This window comes from Mixophyes fleayi, chromosome 3 (genome assembly GCF_038048845.1).
Source record: "Mixophyes fleayi isolate aMixFle1 chromosome 3, aMixFle1.hap1, whole genome shotgun sequence".
In the NCBI taxonomy this organism is placed as follows: Eukaryota; Metazoa; Chordata; class Amphibia; order Anura; family Limnodynastidae; genus Mixophyes; species Mixophyes fleayi.
The window spans coordinates 8,659,666-8,678,664 of NC_134404.1; positions in this window are offsets into that span (position 1 = coordinate 8,659,666).

The following is an 18,999-nucleotide window of genomic DNA, read 5'->3' on the forward strand; positions in this document are numbered from 1 at the left end:
CTACTTGGCTTCTACATGAACTATATCTATGAAAACTATATATTGCTTGGTTAAAAAGATCATAATTTCTTTTACAGTAAACTTATGGAATTATTAACACAATTATGTACTTGACACTATGTATTTATTACTTGCCTAGTATAAGTCACATGTTGTAGTTTAAATGATAAAATGTGACTTTTGCAATCTGCGAGTAACTATAGTCTAGGACGAATTGACTGTCTGAGTAAAGCTAGGTACACACTACACTGTTTTCATCCAATAATCGGCTCAACCAGCCGACATCCCTCCGCTCGTTTAAAAGTCTGGTCAGTGTGTACAGTGACACGATGGTCGAAAGTCTGCCCAAATGGACGATTATCGCCTCATTTGGTTGGTCGTACCGTTTAATATTTTCGTTCCAATCTCGTTTCCGCTGTGTAGTGTGTATAAACTTCCGACCGATCCACAACAGTGAGTACGAAATTACAGTCATTGCTCACAACAACATGGCTGTAAAAGGTCGCTAACGGGACAGCCGCTCTTCCCTTTCTCGTCCTAAACAAGGCTAGTGTGTATGCAGTCCATGGACCGAGCGATCGGAACATCGGTCGCATGTAAAATTGCTCGGCATAAAAAGTTGGTCGAAATTTCTGTAGTGTGTACCCAGCTTAAGGCACCATTGTATTAAGATTGTAACCTGTAACTTATGTTGATTGTACATCTATAAATGTGTAAGAAGAGGAATGTCACAGGTAATAAGATCAACAGGTCAACAGATTCCTGAGAATAATCAAAAGATATCGCATTAGAATAATGGGTAATAGACTATTGTCTGTAGCTAACTATAGGGCAAGCAAGTGTGTGCACATCTAGTTATACGTTATTTAAGATATTTTATTATCATCCCTTTGTTTCCATCCAGCTAAGTCCATTGTTCTATCATGTTCTCACTAGACTAGATGGAACACTGCCCAGCAAGTGAGCTAGCTGTCATGTATTTGCTGTGGGAGGTGATGTAGGCGCAAAAGGAAGAACTTAGGGCCTGATTCATTAAGGAAAGTTAAGAAAAAAATTGAGTACGTTTTCTAACTCAAGTTTTCTGGACAAAACCATGCTGCAATGCAAGGGGTGCAAGTGAGTTTATTATTTTAAACATAAGCAAAATACTGGCTGTTTTTTCATATAACATACAAATCCTTGATAGCTTATTTGTGCAATGAAATTTAAAGTTTTAGATTTATTAATAAAAGTAGGTATTGATGGTGTTGAGCGTAATATTGTGGAAGAAGGATATTTACAAATACAGCAATCAATGCCGTCTTAAGCAGGGGTTAACTGAACACACCACAGCAATTGTAACAATAGCAAACAATAAATACATGCACAGTACCGGTCTATCAGTGCCCATCCATGGGTATCTGATTCGGGTTTGTATCAGCTGTATGGAGGCTTCTCCTCTTGAGCTGCATTGTAGGAGGCAGCGGCTCTACTTCATTGTCACTCCGCTATTGGCAGACACACAGCTCCAAACGATCCACATGGATTCCAGATGATGGAAGAGGACTAACTGATCCCGGCAGTTCTTCTATAGCGCTCCAATCTTCAGTCAGTCCAGCTGAAGCCCTAACGCCATTCGAGTGCTGGCAATTGAGTATTCCAGGTTACACATAGTTAGAAAGATGCAGCAGTATGTTATATTTATATAGTCCCCAATCCAGTCTCCCTCCTTCTGCAGTGGCTCCATACGGTCTAAAATATCAGGTTCACACAATGGGTCACTCAAGAGGAAAACAATCTCTATTGATAAAGAAAGCAAGGAAATTTCCTGGATCTCAAAGAAAGGAGCCTAATCCTTGGTGTTGTGATTAACTCCCTTTATTAACCCTTGGGGCTCTAAAGTGAATAAAACAATGTATATATCCACAACACAACTCATGGTTAAAACATAAACATAATAAATGCATGGGTTTCAATAACCCATTGGTATATATCTGACTGGGGGGATCCTAAGGAGAGCAAGTCCTGGTAGGATTAACCTGCATTGATAATGCCTCTCCTACAACATGGGGGATTTGGGGCACCAGGGGCTAAGACGTTTAGTAAGCAGAGTCCATACTCTGCGAGAAAAGAGGCACAATGCTAGTGATGGTCAGGGTGCCAATTGTTTCTTCCCAAGCAGGAAGACATTGGGCTTAGCCCATACAATTTAGGTAGCGGATTGAAGAACGTGACTCAGTCCATATATATATATAATATAATATTATAGGAGGGTGTGGTTGGCTTACCCGGCACACATTACAGAGACATTAAAATAGTAAAGAATATATCAGCGACAAAGAGAAACTGTGCACTTAGCATTTCACATACAGGCACTATTTTCTCCAATTTCAATGAGCAGCTGAAGAAAAATGAGACTTGTCAGCAGGAACAAATGACGTCACTTGTAGTAAGAATGCTGGTTTTAAAGCGCTAATGTCCGGACCCGCCGCCTGTATAATGTAATGGCACGTTAAAGCCGGCATTTTTACTGTGCCCACTACAAGTGATGTCATTTGTTCCTGCCCTCAACTCTTAAAGTCGCATTTTACTTCAGCTGCTCATTGTACTTGGAGGAAATAGTGCCTACTCACAGATGCACACCGCCATGGTTTTGCACTGGTGTGCCTGGATAGATTGTTGTATGCACATCAAGGTCTCTGCTAGCTGTAGGTGTGCAAAGACGTGGAACAATTCTCAGAGGTGCACAGTTAAAAAGTGTTAATGGCTCATCACAGTTCAACCTGTTGCCACTTTAGTATGGTGTGATTGGTGCATGCTCTGTGGTTATGGGATCGTGCTGTATGTACCAAAGAAATGTCCTCCATCTATATGAATCCAGATACCTTGTATGAACTCTCCAATTACACACATTTTGTTATATTGATTGTCTTCTGAGCTGTGAAAGCTTCAACCAATCAGGGTGGGATGGGAAAATATATAATGTCTGTGATGTTTGAAGTTGAAGGAATTACAAAATGTAGTCAGGTAACCATATTATTTAATATTGTTAAAAACTATTTTGCTTATATAAGCTCTTTTGATTTTGAGTTTCATTTCTTGGGAAAAGATAAAGTGTGTTTTCTCATCTGTACCTCAACCTTAACTGCCAAGCAACAAGATTCAATCAATTAGGGATAATAATGTTTATACACCCAACTTCTTCTGGTGCCAAGTTTTGTTGTACAAAACCTTTTGTCTTCATCATAATGTGTATCAGATCTTTACAAGACTCTGGACCCACGTTGCACGTATTGAAATAAAGCTTTGAAAAGAACAAAGACTTCAGATAATCTTCATTAAATTCTGTCACATCACTGTTACATATGTATGAAGCTCCATCTAGTTATGTTCAGAGCTCAGAGGAAAGTCTATATAATAATTACTACTATGAGATGCTCTTGTGCTCTGGGATGGTGCTGAAGACACACAAAGACAAATCATAGGAAGAAAAAAGAAAGAAGATGCTGTAAGAAGAAACAAAATAGCAAAAGGAAGAAGACAACAACAACAAAAGTAAAACATTTTTTACCTTTGTGTATAGAGATCCCCATATTGTGGCTTTTCCCAAGAGCATGGTATCCTGTTCTATAAATCCCTTGTCCCTTACAAGGTAACCTTAGAGACTGTACACTTCTTAGGGGCTTTCCTTGATTCCCAGCACACTGGTGGGTAAGAAGACCCCATGTGCGTTGTAACATGAGGGATAGTTGATATAAAGAGAAGGTCCCTGAGTATCGTAGGGTCTAAATTAGTGATTTCCCTGTACTCATAGTGGCCAGCGAAGGTTGACTGCAACACGGACTGATTAGTACAGTAAGTGGCATTTTTATTGAAGTCAGAATGTGATGAGCACAAAGTGCAAAGTAGGCTCATCATCACAGGTAAGTAAAAATTCAGAAGCCATGAAGGTATTAAAGAAGTGACCAGGTTATTAAATTATCTAGTCTATTACATATATAACCCTACAGTTGGTTTTCAGGAAAAATCAAGAAAGTTATTATATAAAGATTTTGATTCAAGAAATATTTTTAAAAAATAATTAATATTTTTTTATATCCCTATTCTTCAAAATGCTCTTTACTATCAGTTACATAAGATACATACATAAGTGTAAGCTAAATCCTTCCAGAGACATAATATCATGGGACTTTCTCAAATTGTTAGTTTTCATTTACAGTCTAGAACTTTTAATTTATGTGACTCTGCTAATCTTTTATCTATTCCTAATGATGTAACTTGGGAGCCTGGATCTGGATTAGTTGTGATGAATAATCATTTTATACACCAATCAGACATGATTTAGGTCTAAATGTTGCATCTTTCTTCTTTCTATAAATTAACACTATTTATTTGGGTCTGAAATAATTCCTAATAAGTTATACTCTACCACATATTTTAATACAATTTTAGATGCACAGAATAATATACTTTTTGCTACAAAATAAGGACTCTAATTTTGTGCTAATTGATACAAATTCATTGATAGGACTCTGGGAGATTAATAATATTTGGTCAATATTCCATTTGCCTCAAATCTCCATTACATCTCAACTGCGTAGACAATATGATTTTCATGGAGATGACTCCTCTATCTCAGGATTTACTACCCTGGTGTTTACCTCTGAAATTCAGGAAAAAATGATCAATTTTTAAAATGTCTCATTCACTGGAACAGCAAATAGCAGGACTAATAGTTTTATTTAAACCCGTTTTCTGTAATAATTTATTAGAATTTGCACATAACACCAACCTATATGACATAAGTACATATTGTGACAAAGGAAACAGTTTCCCACAGGCCTCTAAGAGAGGAATTAGGTAATCAGCTGACAGTCTGCAGAGCAAGGCTGCAGACATCACACACTTATACAGCAGTGCACCTAGTTCAACGGTACATAGGAGGAGGACATATGTGTGACAATATAATAGCACAATGTGTGATTTAACTTATATGTTTTGAAGTAGTTTAAAATGGGCCTTTTTCCACAGTTAACAGCTAGCTGACATGATGTGTCTGCAGTGATGCTAATCAAGCAGAGCACCTGATGAGAACTCCATTAGGTGGGAGTGTCACCTGTTTATCATGCTGTGGCTGTGGGAGGAGTTTAAAATATTTAAGACTAGGTGGTTTATTGTTCAGGATGACCAATGCAGAACAAGTTGGCTGGTGTCTAGGCATTAGGGTCACAAGAAAGTGTGTGGAAATTTATGTTATAAATTAATTTGCTATCCTGACAAATAAAGCAAAGTACAAAGCAAAAATTTGTTCATGTGTATATTGCCAGGAGGGTGCCCGTGCCACAATATATTTTTGCAACCTTTGTGGTTAAATAGCGATACTATGGTTTGTTGCAAGTGGGATATGTTGCATGTGCAAATCCATTGGTAACTGCTGCCTGTGAAGATTACAACTAATTTAGACCTTCCTGGTTAGACATTTGTTTATCTTGCTTATTGGGTAACAAGGATACCGTGAAACTTACAGTTGTTTTTGTTTTTTTTTACTTTGGTATTAAATTTAAGGCCATTGTCATATAGTTATAGCTGTAGTTTATGACTTTTTCATTTTTGCTCTTTGTTACTTGGTATACTGTATCTGGTCCATAAGATATTATAGTTATATGTTATTGTTGCTGGTTAATCATTTTGGTATCTCAGGAAGACGTCATTGCAAATATAGTGGTGGACATTTATCAATACTGGTGCAAAGAAAAATGATGGTGTTTCCCATAGCAATAAATGTCATATAATCATGTTAATTTTATTTGCTAAAACTAGCTAGAAAATGTGGAACCTAAATGGTTGTTCTGAGCGTCACCAGTTTTTCCTTTTATATGATGTTTTATAGTGTGGATAACACCCTAATAATCACTGCATTCAAATTTATTTATGTATTTGAATTTCACTACAACTGACAAAATGTATAAAGTGATCAGAATATATAATATTCTCCATTCACCTGGAATTTCTTGTATTGATGTAATTAATGACACACGCATTTCATGATTTTATTTCCATAGACCCTTGCCTCTGTTTTACAAATATCTTCTGACTTTTATTTTCGTCATTGAGGAAATAAATAAAGACCAGAAAATGTTACCCAATGTTTCTCTGGGATATCATATATATGTTTCATGCTCTGATGCACCGAAAGCTGTAAAAAGTGTTCTACAGTTTTTATCAGGACCAGAAAAGACAATTCCAAATTATTCCCTAATGCAATAAATAAGTTATCTGGGATTATTGGAGATCAAACTTCCATAACAACAGTACCCATGGCACAAATATTGGCAGTATACAAATACACACAGGTATGTTTTGCCATCTATAATTACAGCTAATATTCATGGTTGGTGGATTGTTGAGTTCAAGGTCGACTAAAAGGAGTGTGGAGAAAAGGTTACAATATATACATATGGACTGATGCGTTATATTTCATTAAAGTATTTTATGTTTATACTAATTCTAGCTCAGTGGTTGGGTTTATGTCACGGTTACATACAGGAGTACAGCTAAGTGCCACGAATATGGTGAAAACACTCTGTTTATTTGCAGAAAAGTAAAAATAGCAGGTAATCAAGAGTAGTAGTAAATACCAGGTGCAAGCTGATGCAGGAAGTAATATGAATGTTCAGAAACCAGCAGGTACACAGCTAATGCAGGGAAGCAGGAGGTATGAACAGATTCCAAGCAGCATGTAACCAGAGGAGCAAGGCAGGAGGAAGAATCCACAGGGTGCAACAACAGGATATGACATCAATAACCAGCAATGTGTGCTGGGAGTGACAGGTATAAATAAGGAAAAAGAGACCACACCCAGGTGCATGGGATAATTAGTGAACAGAAAGGTTAACCCCTGAAGCACAAGAAATGCACAATAGCAGCACCTCTGGACATCAGAGGTACTGCTGCAAACACATAAAAAGAACAAATACAAATAATAAAGTCCAAAAGGTAGGAGCTGCCAGGCGGATCATAACAGTTTATACTGTATGATTAGTCATTTTCCAGTCTTTATTTAATAGATATGTTTCTGGTTGACTCCTAGTACAATGGGCCATGAGATTAATTCTCTGTTTCACATTTCACAAGATGTGACTATTTCAAAAGTATCCATATATGTGCATGAGACTAAGTGATAATCATTTCCAAATATATCCATTTTAATCTATAATAAAGCAAAATAAAATGGGCAGCTGACAGAATGGACCCTAGGGTGTGTATGTATATTTGTGTCATAGAGATTTCGATTGTAAGTTCCAAAGGGCAGAAACTCATGTGAATTATTACATAGTCTCTGTACAGCTCTGGGTAGTATAGTGGCACAATATAGATAAATTATAATAATATTGTACAGAATGCGGACAGTAAATTATTAGATATATTCAGGTAACTAATATAATTCTGTTTGAATATGGCGCTATGCATTATGTTTTGGGGGCAATGGAAAGTTCCTATCTGCTCTTAATAGACACTTTTTAGTCTATTTCATAATTTTAGATGATCTATAAAACTGTATATATGTATTTCTATGTTCTATAAATTGGTTTTATTTTGAATAGATCAGTTATGGTGGAACCAACTATGCTCTAAGTGACCGAAACCTCTACCCAACTCTTTACCATATGGTACAAGGTGGCCAGGTCAGTTATTCTCTGCTATCCAATCTGATCAAGTTCTTTGGCTGGACATGGGTTGGTGTTATAGCTTCTGATAATGACAGTGGTAATGACGAAATTCAGTTTCTGATTCAATTTCTGACGACCAACAGAATCTGTGTTGCCTACACAATAAAGATAGCATTTGCTGCATTAACAGTTGTAGATGAAATGAACAAAATCAGAAGTGATATTATTAGAAAGTCATCTGCACAAGTTATAATACTCTGCGGGACGTATTCTTCATATTTTGCTGATTTTTTAGCCGCTATAAGAGGTGTACTCAGTGATAAGACACATTTGCCTTTACCCAATTTCTTTTGGAACATAACCGGGAAGCATTTAATGGCAGTTTGATGCTTCAACCTGATTTTCTGCCCACGGTGGATATGAATAGTTTCTATGACAGTTACCAGCCCATAAATCACCCAGAAGACAAGTTACTGAGCCATATCTGGTTGGCTAATTTGCATTGTTTGTCAAGAGATGAAAAAAGTAATAACATGTATAGCTGGATATATAACAGATCACTTCACAACTGTTCTGGGACGGAACGTGTAACAGATTTTAATAGCTTTCATGGCCGAGGACTAACTGATCGAGTATATACAGCAGTGTCTACAATGGCTCATGCTTTACATAATATGCACATGTCCCTGAGTGGGCAGTTCCATGAAAAGATCCCTACTTACTATGAGTATAAACATCAGGTAAATCATTAATATATTGTTAGTATTACACTCATTTTCAGTTTATGTGATGTACAGATGTAGTTTTAACAAAGGGATATCTCTGGTTATGAGGGGCTTGATCCTGTGCCTGGTCCTATATCTGGAAGCTGTGTAGCTCCTTCTGACCTACAACTTCTTCAGCTCTGTATTGTGCATTACTGAGTGTAGGTATCTCCCTGTGCGATGATGAATGGTAAAGTATCTGTAGATGTCAGTCACAGTGTATTATGGGCAATTAAACATTTAAGCTGCATTATCTATTAGAATGCTGCCCCCTTCCCCTAGCCAGAGCCCTGGGGGTTGTTGTCTTCGGGGATACTCCAGTTTTTCCATTAGCAGCATCTAATCTGGTATGAATGTAGATCTCTGCTTTACATATTGTATCAAGATAGATTTTAAAATTGTGATACATATTGAGTGCATAAAGGGATTTTATTTTGTCCTAAAACATGTGGGATTCAGACCTGGATCTGTATACTTCATCCCCGATAATAAATCAGGCAGGAAATAGTAATATTCATTAGAAAGTAGTAAATTATACTAAACAACCCAGTCAAAAAAGGAAAACATATTAAGCATTTAATTACAGATATAGCAGTCACATGCGAAGTCCTCCTCCACCTCCTCCTCTTCCTCCTCCTCCTCTTCCTCCTCCTCCTCTTCCTCCTCCTCATTCTCCTCCTCCTCCTCCTCCTCCTCAACAACTCCAGACCTCCTCCAACCCCAGTGTTCACCTCCACAGTTGGAAGTGTAAACTGAGGTTGTGGGAGTGGCCAAGCATCTTATGTACTTATGGACAGTTCATGCTCACCTCCCTATATGTAGCTTGTTTCTTTACTTATTTCCCCATTCATCTTCCAACTTAGCATCCTCTAATTTTAACCATGCACACTTCTCTCCAGGGGCGTAACAAAAGAGGGTGCAGGAGATGTGGTGGCTGCGACCCCCATCCGAGGCTGCCGTTCCCCCCTGATTCCCCTGTTCGAAGTAGATCAGAGGCATCTTCTGAGCAGCACATGCTCATTGGACGAATGCACTGGACCAGGTGTGTGCAGAAGAGGCCTCCAGCTCTGCTTTACTAAAAGCCTGGGAGTGTATAATGTCCAAATTGTACCGTGGGGATCAGCAATGCACTGTTCTGTTTCTCTCTATTGTTGCTTTTTACTTTGCAGCTTTCCTGCTGGTCAATGAATTTTCTTAATTTGTACTCAGTCTATACATATGTATCAGTCTACACCAATTTAGCTCATCCCAAATGTTTTTTTATTTTCACTTTCTCTATTCTTTAGCTTAAAACATCATACACCATACCTACTAACATATAAAAACAAAGAAATGACCCAATTCAATCATTCTTCACGTGAACTGAATTCTCCCAGCCTCCAAGCCTCAATCAGTAATCACTATGGGCAGATTCATAATCTGACATACGTCCATTTGCGTAGCGCATATCTTGTGAAATAGCTCTGCGCATGCCCAGAATTGGACCTTATGCCAATGAACGCAATTGCATACAATTCATATCTGAACGTGTAACTGATGGATGTGTCAGGTTAGCACACAAATAATTGAGTGCGATCCTGCTGTCTCAATGGGTATTGACTAAACTTCCCTGGAAGCGCGGCGTCTAACAAGGTGGAAAGTGTTCACCAGGAATTCCCACAAGGGAATTTGGGCTTATGCGGCTTCCACCTTGCAGGTCACAGCCCTCCAGGAAAGTTCCCAGTGTGACAGAAAGAGAACAAGTTACACAGCAGAAGAATGATCCCATTCAGACATCAAATGGTGGTAACGAAGATTACCATTTATTATAAAACATTAATACAAGAGTTCAGTTAAGACTTGAATATTTGCAAATGATGATCACGAAGATATGCAAGAGTAGTAATTGTCGGCAACGTTCATTAATACAGACTGCACAAGCAATGATCAAAGTCACAACAAATACCACCAAAGGGTGGAACGCAATGTACAATCAAATGGAAATCACTGAAGATGAGCAGATCTACACAATCTTGATATGCACCACTAAGATGTAATACTAGCCGGCAGTTGAGCACAATGCAATAACATAGATAGCGAGTGATGATCACAGCAATGTCACAAGTAGAAGAATTGAAGCACAGAAATCAGCAAAGTCCAGACATACTCAGCCACGATGAAACACCGCTTGTCACAGATTGTAGTGCAGGTTAGCAGTAGTCAGCAATGCATGCCGAGTAGGTAACAGGTGTGATTCAAAGCGTTTACCATGAGCAGTGGAACAGGTATGCAGAGATTGATAAAGTCCAAACATGCAGCAGCGGTGAAGCACAGCTTCCACGGAATATGCATCACGAAAGAGGCATCAGAATCAAAACAGGAATGACTTGAAGAACCAGCAATGAGAAGGTGAAAGGAGTGTTATGCACGTCTAGTTGCTATCCAATAACGATTGTCGATTGTTGATGTGTGGTTCCAAAGCACAAAGTAATTTAATAGCCAAAAGTAGCAGAATAACAAGTCAGAATAAAACAAGTATAGCCGTTACTTATCGCAGGCGCTCTGGATCCAATGTACAGTCATTCAGGTCTGAAGGCTGTGGTCAAGAAGACTTTCCACTGAGTCCAGAGCCCCTGCTTATATGCAGTCAGTGAATACAGTAAAACAATGAAGTTGATGTGTCTTGCTTCTATTGGTCCAAGCTTTGGGAGGGTCCAGTGTACTACAGGTCATAGGCCAGTTCAAACCAAAATATCCAAAGGTGGGGGTCAGCACTCCAGGGGATGCATTCCGATTTTCCCGCCAAGAATCCAGTTTCAACTAGTCTATTTGCATTATACAGTCAGTATCACTTTAAACATTTATTCCCTAACATCGCTAACTAGAGTATGCAATGTGCAATCCCTTTGGCGAATGAACCAGACAACTGCGGATGAATAGGGGATTAAAATGATACTAAACATGACATATTATCTGCAACCTGAACCTTTGATTTCACTAACATGTATATAACTTTTAACATTGAACATAAACTCTGCTATATTTCGACATAAATAACTATGTGTTGCAACTACCATTAATGTGTACTAATTACAAATGTGTATGTTCGTGTGAATGTGTGTAAAAGTGTAAAACCTGTTATTGCCACGTGTCGCGGCTGGATACGCTTCTCCACGCCGCAGCGTGCTCTACGCATAATTACAGACAAAGACAACCAAGTTTGCTTGATATTAATTGAAATGACTTTATCCAATTTGCTGACTTCGACAGGAGGAACCTTATAAAGGGAGACTGACCAATGGCAGAACTGACCAACACACAGGTAAAGTAATCACAGATGCAGACCATGACTAATAGTCTGCAGTAAGAACCAAAGTATAAAGCGGCAGTCAGTGTTTAGAGGCCCGGGTGGATGTACCCGGGGAGCGGAGTGTGACAGGATGATAGTGATGACCAAACACGGCACTGCCGCTCACAATATAATGGAATGATTGTAAATACACTTGCACACATTACTCCACTCAGCTCATCAAACAACACTTTATAAGACCATTGGGGGGGACTATTATTGTGCTGTATAATTCTATAATAAAGACACTTACATTCCTTCTTAAAGAGGTAGGTGAAACTTTCACATAAGCATCTCAGTAGCAGCAAACAAAAAGAACATTTTATTTTTCTTTAGCATTTACACAGTAAGTTTGTGGATTAAAAAATGTTTCTGATCTGTTATAAGCATTTACATATATTATTGTTGTTGTTATTTGTTGTTTCATGTTTTGGGATCCTTTATAATCCGCTGCACACATTAGCATTGCTGGGGGTTGGGTTTATGTGTTATAATCTCCTATAAGTAATTTCATATATTATCATAGTGGTTTTGTTTAAAAGTTTCATATTTTTACCAAACCATTTATAGAACTACACTCGATTAAACTGAATAGAATTTAAATATTCATTTATTTTTTGTACATGGAACATGATATTTTCTATACTAAACTATGGAAGTTGTGCTAGCTGTAAGTATTTTTTGTATATATTATGAAATTTCAAAGTAGCCCAAGAAATCATCAATGTATAAGAGAAATATTGAGTTTCTTTCCCACCATCCTTCCCACATATAGCCGCATAGATTGTAAGCTTGCGAGCAGCGGCCTACTCACCTCTTTGTCTGTTTTACCCAGTTTGTTTATTAGTTTATTACGTTTGTCCCCAATTGTAAAGCGCTACGGAATATGTTGGCGCTATATAAATAAATGATGATGATGATGATGATGATTTCACACAACAGGTGATTCTGGGGGACAACATACATCATCCCCTCAAATACCAGCAACTGGTACAATGTCACCGGCCCAGGGAGCTCGTCTTCAGGCCACGTGTCAGCCTTTATAGGCTATGCCTCTCAAATAAATCATGAGGTCCAAATTTTCTCTCTGCCTTAGCTGTGTCAGGATGAGAGCATAAATCTGATATAATTAAATAGAATATTAAATGTCAGGGCCCAAATACAACATTGCATTGATACATAGAAGTTAATCTGATTTTCCCCTCAGATAAATGTTTGTCCAAATGTTCTAAAAAGGAAACAATTAGCCCAGTAGGAGGTTATTAGGTTGAGGAAACCCTTTGTGAGGAGAGATGCTTAAGATATGCAGATCACAGACATCCATTGTTTTTGATCATGTATTCCACTTCCTAATTGACTTCCTTACAAACTAACCACTAGGTGTAAATTAGAGAGCCAATGTGAGAATCTTGGAGATCCAGGTAAAATCTAAAAACTCTTTATGCAAGTATAAAGAAATATGAAATAGGGTTTGAAAACATAGATGCCAACTATACAGGGAACAACCATAGTTACATGTATTTCGGGATGAGATCTGATATTGTTGTAATCCCATCATATTTGCTATTTAAATGTGCCCGGAAGTTATGACCGGTTTATTGCAGGGGAAGTTATGTCTCTGGGATATATCTGAGAGAAGTTACCAAAGGTCGAAACTTTAGGAATCGTTTTGAACAAACCCTAGGTGACACCCAGGGGACATTTCCTCCCCCACATTAGCATCCACACTGCCCTGTGAATGCCGTCCCAGTTCATTGTGCTTAAAAACCTGTGTTGTGAAGGGACAAATTGTCAGTTTCTTGGGGATCAATCTAATTGAAGGACTGTCCATCTTTTCTGCCTTCCCCCAGGCATACAGATTATTATATGTAAGTGATACTCTGTACTTTCATCCCATCTGTTTTTATAACTGTTTTAAATTTTTTATTTGTATGTCAAATTTGTATCTAATTGTTTTTTTATTATCTGTATGGATTGTACTTTTTGCATATTAAATCTAAAATGTAATAGTTCTGTCCTTATTGCTTTAAATGAATCCATTGCTTGTTTAGAAGAGACAGATTGCTTGGCTGGATTAACTATTTAGAAACCAGTGTGTGAAGGGTTAGCTGTTTAGCTACCAGAGCACAGAGTGTGTGTAATTGGGTGATTAAGTCATAGGTTTGCTACGGGCCTTATACGTAGCTGGTGGCAGTTACTGAGAGGTGTGGAGTATACACCTGTCGGAATAGGGATCAGCGAAATCTGTAGATTTAGAGAGGTAAGTGTGAGGTTTAGGCTGGAATCCTGTGTGTTCCCTTACAGTAAGCTTCCAAGTCACATGTGCGCAGAGGGCGGTTTGTGACTGATTAAGGGGTTCAGAAGCGGTTTCCTAAAAACATATAGGTGATATATTCATCATCATCATCATTTATTTATATAACACCAGCGGCGCACGGAGGATTGTCGGGGGGGTTTCCCCCCGCCGACTGAAAAAAAAACAAAAAAAAACCCACGAGAGAGAGAGCTGCTGCGCATGCGCAGCAGCTCCGTTTAGCCAGCGCTGTCCTATACAGCAGCCGCGGCGCTGTCTAAGAAGCGTCTGCGGCGGTGCTGTATACAATACAGCACCGCCGTGGATGCTTTTTTTACAGCGCCGCGGCTGCTGTATAGGACAGGTGCAACTTAGTTAGCGCAGGGGGGGTTTCTAGAGACTCAGAAACCCCCCCTGCGTGCGCCACCGAACACCACTAATTCTGCAGCACTGTACAGAGAACTCATTCACATCAGTCCCTGCCCCATTGGAGCTTACAGTCTAAATTTCCTAAGAGACACACACACAGATAGAGAGAGACTAGGGTCAATTTGATAGCAACCAATTCACCTACTAGTATGTTTGGCAAAACCATGTTGTTTGGAGTGTGGGAAGAAACTGGAGCACCTTGAGAATGGAGAAGCTAGAGGGGCTTATCCCTGACAGGCTGTTTCTCTGGATTTTTGCACTCTTTGTGGCAGTGTCCTCGGAATGTTTGCAGTTACTTTTTCCAGTTGGGCTCCTGTTGTAGTCAGCTCTTTAATGTAAGTTGAAGACACCTAATTTCTTTTCACCAAGAATACTGTTCCACCGCCGGTGCCAACGTTCCCATTTATTTTGTGTTCTTGATATCCTCAAATGATTGTTGTCATATACAGACCAAGGGCTATATTTACTATACTGCGGGTTTGAAAAAGTCGAGAAGTTATTGCAACCAATCAGATTCTAGTTATCACTTATTTACTACATCCTGCAACATGACAGCTAGCATCTGGTTGCTATAGGCAACATCTCCACTTTTTAAACCCGCCGGAAACACACAGCTTGATAATATTATAATTGATAATCATTAATAGAATAATATGAGATTTTTCATCTTGGAAAAATGTACCAATATCTTATTTAGGAAGATCTTATTAAGATGATAAGCTTTCCACAAATACAATATCTCATTCAGATGCTACCAATAATACTTCTTAAAACAGAAATACAAATTTTAAATAAAGATTTTCAGAAATTTGTATGGGCCCAATGGGGCAGGGACTGATGTGAATGAGTTCTCTGTACAGCGCTGCAGAATTAGTGGCGCTATATAAATAAATGGTAATAATAATTTTAATAGAAACGGTCGGTGGATTGTAAGGGGAGTTAAATCATTACGAAGATTATTAACATGTCAGGATTATTATGGATCAGCCTTTCATGTGTAGGTATTTTCAAGGTGTTGGAATTATGATAATAGAGGGTTTATATTCAGCGCTCCCTATTTGTAATAAGTCAGTGGACGAGCAGCCACATGGGAGTTGAGGGAAAAGTAGGGATAGCTCAACCCTAGATTGGAAAATAAATCTTAATGTATGACACTCCCTTGGCGCTTGGGACAGATGGTACAGATAAGAAAAATAGTAAACAGATTTGATAGGCAGTATAAGTGGGTGGCAACCCTGCAGTGTGAATCACACTGACAATTTAAAATAAACAAGGCACGTAAACAATGTGTATAACATGAAAGCAGGCAAAAAATTATATATTGTAAATGAAGTCCATGTTGGCCACAAAGACACGGTTCTCTGATAGGGCTAATAAAGTCCACTAAATAGCAGAGATAACAACACAGTCAATCCTATGCAGATGTGGCAAATGTGAATTCTCCTTTAGGTTTGTCAGCCGACAATAGATTCCAATGGAGAACGCCTGAGATGAGCTGGTGGTAGAGGACTTACCCTCACTTTGATGGGCTGGTAGTGTCCTCTCAAAGAACCCTGCTTTGTGTCAAGAAAGCTGATGCGATGAGCACGCTTGTGCCGTCCCGCTGGAGTGCGATGATGCAAACCCGGAAGTCGCAGGCGGTATCGCGGTCAGTAGAGTTGTGCATGCGCATGCGTGAGATGAATCCGTTCGCTTCCCAAAGCTGCGGTCTCGAGTTTGTGTGTGGTGCCCGTGGAGGGCAAGAGCTTGCTCAAACCAACGCGTTTCGCACTACGGCTTCTTCAGGGATCTGTTGGAATTATGTATGTCGGTTTGTCTAGCTTTTGTTCACATCACCCATTTTTATGTCTGGAATATTTCTGGGTTGGGATTTTCGCAATCGAGCTTTTCGCGTCGGGGTTTCATCTTTCTGAGAAATATGACTACCACCGCTGCACAACATCCCCAAAATAATACCACCGCTGATCAAACTCTTGGCAGTGTTACATTTCTGTATATCTGGGTCATTCCAGACAATAGGGGGGATTGTAGAAGAATAGTCAAAGCCGACCTCTAGTCGTGTGCTGGAGGGGGTGCATGGGCGTTCCTGGTGCACATCCATCAGTCTGTTACTCGGTGAGGAGTCCATTGTGCCTATAAAGCAGCAGTTTTATGGATATGATGTGCGACTTTAAAGCTATGTGTGAGATATTGTCATTCTGAGTGGGGTTCCATGGGTGGAAAAGCCTGAGGTTACTGGCCAGTATGAAAACGACACCTATTATGGTCCTGCAGGATCACAAAACTATGTCACTTTCATGGCATATGTTATTTCTATTTACTTTTCTTGTAAGTAACGTTTGGATTGGGTTACAATTTAATGATTACAATACATATAAAAATAACTAAGCAAACCAGGTTTTTGTAAACAGTGCATTTAGTGAAATAAACAAACAGTGACACTCACACAAAAAGTGAAGCACACAACTCATTTAGATTTCCACAATCTTCTTCCCCCTGGACCGATATTCTTGGTGTTGGAGCACAACTGCCTCTGAGTCACCCAAGCAGGGGATGGAACAGACTAAGAAGAAGTTAGTACAGACCTGGTAAAAGGTGCAACAGGGGCGAGTGAGAGAGCACTGTTTTGTAACATTGACACAATAAGGACATTAAGGGGCTGATTCATTAAAGAAAGTAATGCAAAAAAATAAGTAAGTTTTCTCCTGGACAAACCATGTTACAATGCAAGGGGTGCAAATTAGTTTATTATTTTTTCACATAAGATAAATACTGGATGTTTTTTCATGTAGCACATAGATACTTGACAGCTTTATTTTTACACTGAGGTTTAAAGTTGATCTAGAATATTCCTTACCCCAACTATAAATCTGCCATCACATTTTAAATTTACCTCCCCCCCCCCCTTCCAATGCAAAATGGTTTTGCCAAGGTGCAAAAATATTCAGATTTTTTGCTTTACTTTCCTTAATGAATCAGTCCCTACCTCTTATGTTCTGGTGTGAGATTGCCATGGTTGAGAGCCAATAATAATTGTAAAAAGGATAATACAATTTTTTATTATAATAGATATATATAAAATCAATAGATACATTCATGCTGAATACAATGGAATTGTTGAGAAATGTCTTGACCTCAGGAGCTTGTTGCTAAATAGCATTCAGTAAAATAAATCAGGATATCTGCTGGACACAGCCTTCTCAATGTTCCAGTTGAAGCTGAAACTATTTGGGTATTAGCTACCTGATAAACTCTGAATCCAACACCCCAAGCACACTTCCCCTCCCTGAGATTAGTTAAAAGCAGATCTTTGCAGGACATATACACATCTATTTATGCTCTATTGCAGTGATGATTGTATGTATTTTATCTACATAACATAAGTCACAATCCTGCTAACCCATTTCACCACATTCCACTCTCTGACTTATGCACATTATTGATAATTTACCCTGAAATACAAATCCTTAACTGATTTTTCACAACATTTTATAAAACAACTGGTTACAATCTTAAAAATTACATAAATAGTGATTAATACAATGGATACATAAAACATACTATAAATAATATCACAAAACCAACCTCTGCACCCAGAAAACCAACTAGCATGGTTTAACCAACTTAGCCAATCAAGTCATTGGACATCTTCTTTACAATTTACCTAGCTAAAATCTTTTGGATGTCTGATTTTCTGTAAATATGTTTTATTTTTATTCTCACTACTGTCAAAGTATTTTGCTGTCCATCCCAATGAAAGCAAATTAAACTTGACTCTCAGGTGCTATAGGAATGAAAAAAAAGCATTGGCTAAATCCACCACTGCAAGCCACTCTCCAGCTATTTTGGTAGTTTTTCCTACCACAGTAACCATATTTGGAACAGCTGCTGCTAATGGTGGTGCTACCCTGTTACGTCCCCTATAATCCAGTGACATACAATAGGGACCATCTTGTTTTTTTATCTGGGTAGACCTCAGAGTTGAAAGGACTAACTGTGGGTCTGAAAACTCCACCTTCTAGTAAAGCTTGCAGTCTCTGATATGGCTTTTAGACCAGCTTGTATCAAGTATTGTTTGAAATTAACTTGATGTGGTGAAGGAGAAATATACATTGGGGACTATTTAGCCAAATCTCTCTCAATAGGCTTCACTAAAGACACCGTGAAGATCACAGATCATCCAAACACATTTCAATGTGAATGGTTTGCTGGTGCAAATTATTGACTGGAATACTAACACCTGTGCTGTGAATATCGGACCATTGCCAAATTGAAGTCTTCGGTGAATCTTGTTTGCCCTTGTCTGCTATCTCCCCAACCTTTCCGCATCAACCCAATGTGCCTGTTATGTATGTTCTGTCCCTGTGCAATGAAACAGTGATACTTCTGCACCAGTATCTAGTAATGCTGTAGTTCTGCATTGAGCTTGGCATGGCCAATAAATTGCCACTGAGACATAATTGCATCGATCCCGTGGTTTCAATAAACAAATATTGAATGTCAGTAGCTGGGATTTACCTTGCAGTCAATATAGAT